At 41.7% G+C, this 12,927-nt stretch overlaps 1 protein-coding gene across 1 annotated transcript in view; it reads left to right on the forward strand.

Annotated features, from left to right (window-relative positions):
• HSD17B12 (hydroxysteroid 17-beta dehydrogenase 12) overlaps positions 1 to 12,927 on the forward strand; it is a 154,958-nt gene that overhangs the window by 108,335 nt on the left and 33,696 nt on the right. The gene's annotated exons all lie outside the window — the stretch shown is intronic.

Consider the following 12,927-nt stretch of genomic DNA (forward strand, 5'->3'; position numbering starts at 1 on the left):
GATTCATTAGGTGGTGATAAATGCCAAGTAGGGGCAAATTTAAAGGTAGAGAATGAGTTTACTTGCACTGACAATCCATTTAGGTATGATGGACCGGAGCTCATTAATATCATGATGAAAGCAGTGTTCAGTGATGAGATAGCTAAAGATGTCAGTCAAATGGATACTTTGGGTCATGACTCGTATAAAGCCTTCAAACCCCAAAGAATTATCCAAGGCACCGCCCATATATGGGCTCCAATCAAGAAGAACAGACTAAAGCTGTTCTCAAATGCAAAAGAAAAAAGTCAGTCATGGTGGCAGGTGCTGTTACAGAGCTAACTGCAGGCAAATCATTGTGTGTCTCCTGGTCGTTGTCCAGATCTCTGCATGATATTGATCTGTGTGAGACTTTGGGGAAAATACGAGTTCTACCATGATCGATGTTTGAATGTGACAGAACAATGCATATGTACCAAGCAAAAAGCATCTTGCGTGGTCTTCCTAAGCCAGCACCTAGTGACAATGTAACTGGTACCTTATGCCACAGAGGCCTTTCAGAGTAGCAATCATAGATGTTGTGGCTGAGCTACAATCTCTCGACAAACCAGAAACTGTTAATACCTGCCAAGATTTGGCTGAATACTTCGTTATGAGGCTACAGAGAAAATGGTGGACTGATGACAAAGTCCACCTGAGGATTGATACTATGCAGAGATATCAATTAAAAATATTAACAGAAAGAAGAGATTCCGTGGTATTGCACCTGTCCAGTACAAAATCATTGACTCCACAGACCTCTCCAATGTCACAGTGAGGAAGCTGCTGTCTTATACTCGCACAAAGGATGAGTTAACTTCATACCTTGCAGGAAAAATGCTCCAGCATGTGAAGAAATGCTCTAAAAATTTTGTTGTTGCATGCCGTAATGAAGCTGTTGCCTGGCAGTGCTCAGTGGAGTTTCTTCATAGTTCCCGTGAGGAGGTTGACACTAAATTTATCTTGTACTTATATGCCATTAGAGAGGTGCTGTTAAACTTTAGATTTTTGCACAAGACACAGATGTTCTAGTGCTCTGTGAGATGCTACCCAAGTTTTCCACAAGATTCTTTTTTTGTGCCTGCTGCTGGGGAACAGAATCTCTATATATCCCTCAGATGTGTTCCTATCACCCAAACTATTAAAAGCTGCCCCACTGCTGGATTTCCACACCCTTTGAGGATGTGATGCTACTGGAATGTTTCCTGTAGAAGACCAATTTATCTTATTGGAATGTATTTGATTCAGTCTGTGAAGACTCTTCTTGCTCTGAAAGTGAGATGGTCACTGATGTGGTCATAAATGCACTGGAGGCTTTCATATGCTGAGTTTACCATTTGAAGACTAACATTACGACACATGCAGAGTTGTGTTGGTGGATGTCTCCCAAGAAGCGGATGAATGGAGAAAAATTGCTACTGACAAGGGGTGCATTTATACTTGCTATCAAGGGGGCAAATTACCAAGCAATGGACTGGCTCTGAGATAATAGAATGCATCCAAAACTACTCTTCCTTATTTGGCATGGGTGGGTTTTGGAGGATGGACTGATCTCTCCAGTTGTGTGAAATACTACACACTTCTGAATCAACCCTTCAGCTAATCAAATGTTTGTGTGCAAAGACCAGATGCTCATCACCCTGCAAATGTCTGGCCAGCAGCCTGCCTTGTACAGAGATGCATGAGTGCAGCTTGCATGAGGATCAGTGTGACAATGTGTCTATCGGGGCTGTACATGGAGAGGACACTTATGATGACTTTGATGAATAAATGTTTTCTGTCCATGTCAAGGCTAACTTCCCTAGGATGACCAAATATCAATGTCTTTTATGTAAGCCGTGCATCATTTTGTTACAGTAATATTAAAAAATGTTGATTTTTTTAAACACTTTCTCAAATACCTATCTAAATAATTGTTCTAGGTTTGTCATGTTTGGTTCTATTGTGCTTGTGGGAGAAAGGACTTTTGAATGATACTGAATTTGATCCATTTCCAACAACATTATATTATCCAAATTTCCACCAACTGAGGACCTGGAGCTGGGAGCATAGGGTGCAGCGAGTTGTCTCTCCCCCCCCCCCCCCCCACGCCGCAGAGGGTTGAAATGAGGATTCTATACACTTTTACAAATCGAATGACACTGCCCTTACCATTCTGTCATTAACTTGCCCATGGAATGAGATTTTACTACATTATGCTCCCAAACTATAAACTGTTCCTCTGGTTTGATCCAATGATCTTGCTGCTTCATCTCCCTGCAGAGCATTTGAACCATAAACTACATTCTGGTGGCAGACACTTCTTTCCTTGTTCTCTGAAAATAAAGGAGATGTACAACATCTTACACCACAGGAAACTATTTCAGTAGTCTCTTCAGAAACTTGTATTACTACTAGCTTATTGTAACTTTGTCCCAGACCTGTGTATGTGAAATCCAAGGAAAAGCTGTCTTAACTGTAGGGGAATATAAAATTCTTTTGAGTGCTCTAGCTTCATCCTTCTGATTACACACTAAAGAGATGGGTAAACTCCTTAAATTCCAGAGCAGCACTTGTCTTGAAAGCTAGGAGAATGAGTTCTAGCCCAGCAGCAGTTTCCCCATATTTAACATGACTGTCTCTCTAGATGCAGAATTCTAGTATTAGAAGCAAGATGGCCACTGCAACATAAACCTTGTACATTTTAACATTTGTGTGCACCATAGTTTAACTTTTACACTAACGTTCCCTACTGCTTATTTTAATGAATGAGAAAATTTTAAGTGGAAGGTTTTCTAAACTTTGAGACTGATTTCCCTGAACAAACTAGGCTTTCCTAAGCAAACCTTTCCTAAGCAATGCTCCTGGACAACTGCTGCATGTCAATGGTAAGTATTTATCTTCCAGGTTTGAAGTGGGGTGGGAATACAACTTTAAATGATAATTAAGAGGGGGAGAACTGGATATTTCTGGTGACTAACTACTAGAGAGTCATTAAAGTGGTAGTTAAGCTTCATGGACAAACTCCATCAAGAGGACAGGGCCCAATTTCAGGCTCTCGTTGAGGATGGCAAACTGGTGGCCAGAGTGGATGCCACTGACATGTCTAGAGGGATAGCCACAGGAGTGGTCATGAGGCATGAATCTTGGCTGCACATCTCGGGGTTCCCCAGGAAGGCTCAACATACCATAGAGGACTTGCCTTTTGATGGGTCTAAGTTATTTAACAAGAAGACTGATGTCTCTAGGCTCATTGAAGGATTCTAAGACAGCCCTCCACTATGTGGGCACTTACAGCCTGGCCTCGAAGAGAGAACACCATAAACAGGTGTATTAGCCAAGACCACCTTCCCAACCGTTCTACCACCAGCGCTCATTTGAACCACCACACAAACACTAGAGGGTACAAAGGCCTACTATACAGTTCTTTTTACCACATCTGTAACTACTTAACCCCTGGATGGTGGATTGGGTTGTTTTTGATGGCACAACTGAGAACTGCTTAACTCTATTGATGCCATCCACTACTACCCTCCCACCCCCAAAATTTGGTGGCTGCTTCACCCTCTTTGCCCACAATTGGAGGATCATCACAACAGACCAAGTGGGTACTAGTAATCTTCCACTGCAGCTACTCTGTAGAGTTCCTTCCCCACACTCCCAGCTCCTCAGGGACCACTATCATGAGCAGATTCTCTCGTGCAGTGAAGGCTGTAGAATAAGTGCCACCTCAGTAACAAGGCAGTTGTTCATATTATTTTTCTTGGAGACTATGCAGAGGATGGAGATTCATTCTTGACCCTCAGCAATTAAACGTTTTTATTCACAAATCAGAATTCCAAATTGTTATGCTGGCATCAATAATCCCCTCCATAAAGGAGGGAATGCTGTTCACAGCTCTTGGCATGAAAGACGCATTCTTTCATATGAGGATTCATCCATTCCAGGTTTCTGATGGAACAAAAACATCACTGTTCAGAATACTCCTAGTCGGGTTAGCAACAGCACCAAGGGTCTTCATGAAGGTCATCTCAATGGTGGCAGTCCAAATGAGACATTGCAACTACACAGTCTTTCGGTATCTAGTTGACTGGCTCATAATGGGTTACTTTAGTCAGAAGGTACATTCGATGACTGTTCTTGCTCCATCTTCTGGCAGCCTTGGGAATCTGTGTCAACAAAGAAAAGTCCACTTTGATTCCTACTAGAACTATATAGACTTTTATAGGAGTGACCCTAGATTCAATCTCAGCATGGGCCCACCTCCCTATGGAAATATTCCAAGCCATGAACAATGTGATGATAAAGTTATTTTTCAGACCATGAAACTTCGTCAAGGGCTGCCTTTCCTTAATAGGCTACATGGCATCATGCACTTATGTAATACAATTCACCAGTCTTCACTTCCATTGCCTACAGGCCTGGCTCTGGTCCATCTACTGTCCAGACAGAGACCACATAAACACTAGAGTAAGAATTCCCACCAAAGTCACATCTTCTCTTGTCCGATGGTTGAACCTGGAACAAGTACATGTGGGGAGTTCCTTTCATCACACCCACACCTGATGTGACCTTGTCCGACATAAGACGTATTGGCCGGGAATCCCACCTGGAAAACCATGCCCTCCAATGCGCGTGGACTCCTTATGAGACCAGGATGCATATCAACCTATTGGAACTTAGAGCAGTCCATCTACCCTGTAATGCAGTCCTTCCACTTATTTCATCTCACCATGTCCAAATAATATCAGACAACATGACACTCACATAAACAGGGTGGAGCAAAATCTCTTCCTCTCTGCCTAGAAGAAGTCAATTTATGGAATTGATGTGTCAAATCACAACTCTTAGCTACATATCTACCAGGTGCACGGGATTGTTTAATGAATATTCTCAGCAGGCGGTTCTCCTATTCACGAAGGATAAGTCTATCAATGGCTATTAGCCAGGATGGGCAGAGGTGGTGTCCCTAGCCTCTGTTTGCTAGAAGCTGGTGATGGGAGATGGATCACTTGATGATTACCTGTTCTGTTCATTCCCTCTGAAGCACCTGGCATTGGCCACTGTCAGAAGACAGGATACTGGGCTAGACTGACCTTTGGTCTAACCCAGTATGGCCGTTCTTATGTTCTTAAGTGGGAGATAACACAATTCCATCCTGAACAAGATCCTCACACGGTGAGGAATACCATCCTGGAATCTGTTCAGATCCCAAACAAACAAGAAGTTTATTCTATTCTGCTCTAGGGCCGCTCTGAACTGCAGTTCCAGGGGAAAATGCTCTTCTATTATCCTGGACAGGTCATCTCAGATATGCTTTTACTCCCATCTGTCTTCTATCACAAGCTCTGTGGGAGATTTGCTCTGACACAGCTTGGCATTCTCATAGCACCCAACTGATGACCCAAACAGTTCTGGTTTCTGGACCTTCTGCAAATGTCAACTCCTCCTCCCATCAGCATCTGACCCTTCCAGTATCTACTAGCTCAGGAGAATGGCAAGATCTGACATCCCAACCCAGGCTTCCTTCACGTCGTGGCCTGGTGTTTGAATGAGCATCAGATCTTAGAACATTCATGCTCAGAAACCATTCAATCTATTCAGACTATCTCCTGTCCATGAAAACATCAGGGTTTTCTATTAGTTCCCTGCAGGCCCATCTAGCAGCAGTCAGTGCCTTCCATCCTCCAGTAGAGGGACACTCCATTTTTACTCACCTAACAATAACTAGATTCCTGAAAGTCCTACCTAGGACCTTCCCACCGGTGGTGAAACCTGAACCACAATGGGACCTCAACCTCCTACAATAAGTATTTATCACACCATCACTTGAACCACCGGCTCCATAGTCTATGTCCCATCTTTACATGAATGTAGCCTTTTTAGCTGCCATCACATTGACCAGAAGGATCAGTGAAGTGGGAGCACTCCTGGTAGATATGCTGTACACCATTTTTCATAAGAAGGTTTCCCTTCACCTTCACCTGAAATTCATCCCTAAAGTAATATGAATTTACTGGGATTCTTCCCAAAAACCTCATGCTTACTGTTTGAGTAGACTTCACTCTTTCAACATCAGACAAGGTCTGGCGTTATACCTGCAAAGGACAATATGGATTAGAAAATCACCAAGGCAATTTGTTGCTACAATAGAATGATGGCAAGGCTAGGCATTATCTGCTCAGAGACTAAGTGTATCTCTAGCTGCATCATTTTGATATCAAGTGGCGTGTATTTCTCTCCCAGGTGGTGTGAGAGCCCATTCCACTAGAACACAAACAACCTTAATAGCATCTCTACGAGCAATACCTAGTAGATATCTGGAGCTCCATCCATATGTTCACAAAGCAATAGGCATTAGTTCAAGCCTCCTCTGCAGATGCAGCTGTTGGGACTGCAGTACTACAGGCATCTATACCAATTGCATCCTTCCACCCCCTCTTGTTTAAATATTGCTTATCAATCACTCACATGTGGAATACACACAGGGACCAGCACTCAAAGAAAGGAAGGTTACTTACCTGTAACTGGATGTTCTTCAAGATGTGTGGTCCCGATCTCTGTTCCACTATCCACCCGCCTTTCCCTCTGCTTTGGATCCTTCTGATTAGCAGTAAGAGGAACTTGAGGCATTGGTCTGTATCGCTGTATGTACCCTTGGTTCAGAGTACAAGAAGAAGAACTGCTGAGGTGTGGACCAATTGACGTTACTTGCTAGAAATTGCGGATCTCAGGTGCATGTGCACATGCATAACCAAATGTGGAATACAGATAGAGACCAGACATCTTGAAGAACCTCCATAAGTTACAGGGAACCTCCATATTTTCCATGTGTGCAATATACTAAACTAACTGAAGGCACTTCACACCACAGATTTCAGTTAAATCTGAGGCCTGATGTCATTATTTACTTGGGAGGGATGAAGGTTAACCCCCCACTTCCAAGGCAATTTAATTCCATTTACACTGCTCTTAGAGGATGGTATCTCCAGTTTGTGGAAGGGTTTCCTGTACTGATATTTTCTGCGGGAATGGGATGAGGAAATTACAGTGGGGTGGTTAGAGAGGAGGTTAGACTGCTCCAGAATGAAATATTAGTGCAGCACCTATTTAAGACTCTGTGGCTTGGGCTCTGGGAGGGTGTACTAAAAGATGGCTAATCAGGTTTCTGACAACATACAACCACTGTGCAAAAGACTCCGCTAGAGGGCTTTGGACAGAACGAACATCACAGATGCCAGGGGGCAGGTCTATACGCCTTTGGACCCAGCCTCTCTGCTGCTGCCATCTTGATTTCCTTTCTTTGAGTGGTAAAGGCCATGTTTCCTACCAACCCTATGGGTCACATGGCATCAGATAGAAACTGCTCATGCCATGTAATAGAAGAGTCTACTTTGGCTTTATATGAACTTGTGTAACTGAAACTTAGCTGTTCCGTTTTGTGACTGTTGGCTTTTTCTTCCCTCTTTGTAGGGAAGTTTTTTGTTTGTTTTTTGTTTTGCTTTTTAGAGCAGAATATAGCTCAAACTCACCATAAGAGTATGTGAGAGCTAACACAGTGGTAAGATTGTATGCTCTTTGGGTCAGGGTTTATCTTTTTACTCCGTGTTTGTATAGCGCCTAGAGCAGGAGTTCTTAAACTAGGGATTGGGACCCCTCAGGGGGTCACGAGGTTATTACATGGGGGGTCGCGAGCTGTCAGCCTCACCCCAAACCCCGCTTTGCCTCCAGCATTTATAATGGTGTTAAATATATAAAAGTGTTTTTAATTTATAAGGGGGTCACACGCAGAGGATTGCTATGTGAAAGGGGTCACCCGTACAAAAGTTTGAGAAGCACTGGCCTAGCGGTATGTCTAGGGATAGCTATGCAGGCATAACTCAGTAATGTAGGGCTGGTCCACACTAACCCCCCACTTCGAACTAAGATACGCAACTTCAGCTACGTGAATAACATAGCTGAAGTCGAAGTATCTTAGTTCGAACTTACTGCGGGTCCACTCGCGGCAGGCGGTCTCCCCCGTCGACTCCGCATACTCCACTCGCAGAGCAGGAGTACCAGCGTTGATGGCGAGCACTTCCGGGATCGATCCCAGAAGATCGATTGCTTACCGCCGGACCCGGCGGTAAGTATAGATGTACCCGTAGACATAACCTGCGCCGACAAAAGGGTTTTTTTCATCGATGTAATAACACCACTTCCCTGAATTATGGTAGCTACGTCGACCAGAAGCATTCTTAGTAACTTTTAAGTATAGACCAGGTCTAGCACAATTGGGCCTTGGTCCATGGCTGGTGCTCTCAGGTGCTACAATAATACAAATAATACTTCAGAATTAATATTAAGTTATGAAGTTGTTTTAAAAATTGTTATAGAAACACAAAGGTGTCTTGAAATGGAGTTATTCTACACTTTTATAATTTATCTACACAGATTCACCACCACCACTATAGCCACCCTGCAAAAGTCATTCTTGTAAAACTATCAAGATAAATTGGATTCACTGGGAAGCATTGTTTTGGGGCTATTTTATATTACCCCTCCAGAAATCTTGTTGGAACACGAGAATGCTATACAATGTAAGGGGCATGAAGATCATTGGCAGTTGCTGTTTCTAGGTGTTGGCATAAATGGCTGATCAGATATTGAACTGATACTATTGGGGATGGTACCTTGAATTTGGCACAGGCATGAACACTGACCTAACAGCTTTTCTAGCTCTAATTACTAAAATGCATGATATCTGGTATTTTGGCTAAGAGTTATTCATTGATGAGTTAAACTTAGTTGTGTTTTTTTTTTTAAAGGCTGATCACTAGCTCTCTAAGTACAGTCTGGTGCTTGTTTTCCTTAAAACTTTTCAGGGGTAGGGGTGTGTGTGTGTGTGTATGTGTGTGGGTGTGTGTATGTGTATGTGCAGGTGTATATGAACCAAGGAAAAGTCCTTGATTAAAAACATGAATTATAATTATAGAGCTGTTTTTAAATAATTTTGCAAGATATTTGGATAGCATAACCATATATTTTTCCACCTTCTATAACAATTGGAAATAAACAGACCCTCATACCAATCTCCCTAATCAGAGCCAATCCTTGCCAAAAAGTACATAGACACAAAAATCTGTCCAGAGCTTGATGTTTTTTCTAAAATTAGCACTCTAGGCTTTAAGGGGGATTTCTGAGGTAGTTTGGAAATTGAGTCAGATCTTGTGTTTGGAGATGGTGGCCTACCAAAGTCATTGTTGAGGTAACTTATCTCAGGGCATTGGGATAGCTTATTCATAGTTTCCAAGGCCAGAGGATCCATTGTCATCATCTGGTCTGACCTCCTGTATAACACAGGTCAGAGAATTTCACTGAAAATTCCTAGCATGTGTCTTTGAGAGAAACATCCCATCTTGATTTTAAAATTGCCAGTGATGGAGAATCCACCACCATCCTTGATAAACTGTTTTACCTTCATGATTAAAAATTTCCTCCTTATTTCCAGTCTGAATCCGTCTAGCTTCAACTTCCAGCCATTGGATCGTGTTCTACCTTAGTCTGCTATATTGAAGAGCCCATTATTAAATATTTGTTCCCCACGTAGGTTCTTAGACTGTAATCAAGTCACCCCTTAACCTTCTCTTTGTTAAATTAAATAGATTGAGTCCTTTGAATCTATCACTATATGGCTTGTTTTCTAATCCTTTAATAATTCTTGTGGCTCTTCTCTGAACACTCTCATTTATCAACGTCCATCTTGAATTGTGAATACCAGAACTGAACTTAACATAAACATAAACACCACCCTATACGGGAAACCCACTGACCGCTATACTTACCTACATGCTTCCAGCTTCCATCCAGGACACACCACATGATCCATTGTCTACAGCCAAGCTGTAAGATACAACCGTATTTGCTCCAATTCCTCAGAGATAAACACCTCCAAGATCTCTATCAAGCAATCCTAAAACTATAATACCCACCTGCTGAAGTGAAAAAACAGATTGACAGAGCCAGAAGAGTACCCAGAAGCCACCTACTACAGGACAGGCCCAACAAAGAAAATAACAGAATGCCTCTAGCTGCCACCTTCAGCCCCCAACTGAAACCTCTCCAGCGCATCGTCAAAGATCTACAACCTGTCCTGAAAGATGATCCCTCACTCTCACAGATCTTGGGAGACAGACCAGTCCTCGCTTACAGACAGCCTCCCAACCTTAAGCAAATACTCACCAGCAACTGCACACCATACAACAAAAAACACTAACCCAGGAACCTATCCTTGCAACAAAGCCCGATGCCAGCTCTGTCCACATATCTATTCAAGTGACACCATCATAGGACCTAACCACATCAGCCACACCATCAGGGACTCGTTCACCTGCACATCTACGAACATGATATATGCCATCATGTGCCAGCAATGCCCCTCTGCCATGTATATTGGCCAAACTGGACAGTCTCTATGCAAAAGAATAAATGGACACAAATCTGACATCAGGACTCATATCATTAAAAAACCAGTGGGAGAACACTTCAACCTCTCTAATCACTCAGTGACAGACTTGAAGGTGTCAGTTTTGCAACAAAAAAACTTCAAAAACAGACTCCATAGAGATACTGCTGAACTCAAATTAATATGCAAATTAAACACAATTAACTTGGGTCTAAACAGAGACTGGGAATGGTTGGGTCATTACACTAATTGAATTTTTTTCCCCCCATGTTAAATTGTCCTCACATCTTCTATGGGTCATCTCGATTATCACTTCAAAGTTTTTTTTTCTTCTGCTGCTACTGATAGCTCATCTCAATTGATTGGCCTCTTACAATTGGTATGCGTACTTCCACCTTTTCATGTTCTCTGTATGTATAAATATCTTCTGTCTGTGTGTTTCACTCTGTGCATCTGTAGCCCACGAAAGCTTATGCTGAAATAAATTTGTTAGTCTCTAAGGTGCCACAAGTACTCCTGTTCTTTCTTTAGAAGTGAACTCAGTATTTCAGCAGAGGTCACACCAGCGCCAAGTACAGAGGTAAAATAACATCTCTACTCCTATTTGAGATTCCCCTGTTTATGCATCCAAGGATTGCCTTAGCCCTTTAGGCCACAGCATCGCACTTGGAACTCATGTTCAGCTGATTATCCACTACAGCCCTCAAGTCTTTTTCAAAGTCACTGCATCCCAAGATAGTCCCCCATCCTGTTAGCATAGCCTAAATACATATAGATTTAGCAGTATTAAAACACTTAGTATTTGCAGTTTACCAAGCAATCCAGAATGAGTGATCTGTACTCTTCGTTATTTACCACTCCCCCAATTTTTATGTCCTCTGCAAACTTTATTAATGATGATTTTGTTTTATTCCAGGTCATTGTTAAATAGCATAGGGTCAAGAACTTATCCCTGCAAGACCTCACTAGAAACGCATCCATTCAATGTGATTTCCCATTTACAGTTATCTTTTAAAATGTAACAGTCAGCATTTAATGTGTACCAGGTTAATTTTATACAGACGCTCCCCGGGTTATGCAAACCCGACTTACGCAAATCTGCACTTACGGAAAAAGTTCCGTAAGCTAGAAAGTGGTTGGTGGTTTTTTTGGTTTTTTTGCGTAATAGTTGGGTATACATTCCTGACTTACGCAAAATTTGAGTTACGCAAGGAGTTCCGGAACGGAACACTCGCGTAAGTTGGGGAGTGTTTGTATTGTTCTAGCTCTTTAAGCAAAATGTTGTCCAGTACCAAATCAGATGCCTTACAGAAGTTTAAGTATATTACATCAACAGTATTACCTTCTCAACCAATCTTGCAATCTCATCAAAAAAAGAAATCAAGTTAGTCTAACAGGATCTATTTTCGATAAATCCATGTTGATTGGTATTAATTATATTACTCTCCTTTTATTCTTTATTAATTGAGTCCCTCATCCGCTGCAACATTATTTTTCCCAGGATTGATGTCAGACTTACAGGTCTGTAATTACCCAGATCATCCCCTTTATCCTTTTTAAATATTGGCACAACATTAGCTTTCTTCCAGTCTTATGGAACTTCCGCAGTGTTCCAAGTTTTATTAAAAATCAACATTAATGGCCCAGCACATTCCTCAGACAAGTCTTATAAAACTCTTGGAAGTAGGTTACTGGGAGTTGCTGATTTAAATGCCTCCCTGTTAATAACTGCTGTTTAGCTCCTGAGATATTAGTGGAATAGAAAGAGTGTGATCATATATGACATGACAATATCATCCTTTTTTCCTCAAATACAGAGAGCAATATTTATTTAACACTTGCATTTTCTACATTATTATTGACAATTCTACCATTTCCATCTAGTAATGGACCAATACCATTGTTAGGATTCCTTCCTATTGTCCTTAACTCTGCTGGCCATAGATTTCTCCTTGTGTTCCTTTGCTTCCCTGCTTTAACTTCCTCTCTAACCCAGGTGGCTTTTTAATCAATACCGCCTTCTTCCGCAATTGTGGCTTTTTGGGCATCTAGTAAAGTGGTCTTAAACAATTCCCAATAATCATTATTCCTGTTCTTGATTAAATTCTTCCTTCCATCTTAATTGGCTAATAATTGTTTTCAGCTTGTGAAATTGGCCCTTTTAAAGCACCACATATATATCTTGCTCGTCTGGACTTGAGTCTGTTTGTACCTTATAAAAGCTTGCATGACTACTGCCCCCATGTGGATATAGGTTGTGTACATGGTGTGAAAAAGTTGTATTTCCAGCTGGATTGTGTTAAGAAAAAATTTCTTTGCTTGAATGGTCCTGAATATTTCCTACATGTAACTTGATGTTCTCATTCTGTTGTTAAAGGAGCTGTAGTTTAAAAACAAAAACCACGCATCCAAACTAGGACTGCTCTGAACTTCTTCACTAGAACAATAACCTATAACTTCTGTGCTTGTGTACATATATTGCATAT

This window comes from Malaclemys terrapin, chromosome 4, assembly GCF_027887155.1.
Source record: "Malaclemys terrapin pileata isolate rMalTer1 chromosome 4, rMalTer1.hap1, whole genome shotgun sequence".
In the NCBI taxonomy this organism is placed as follows: Eukaryota; Metazoa; Chordata; order Testudines; family Emydidae; genus Malaclemys; species Malaclemys terrapin.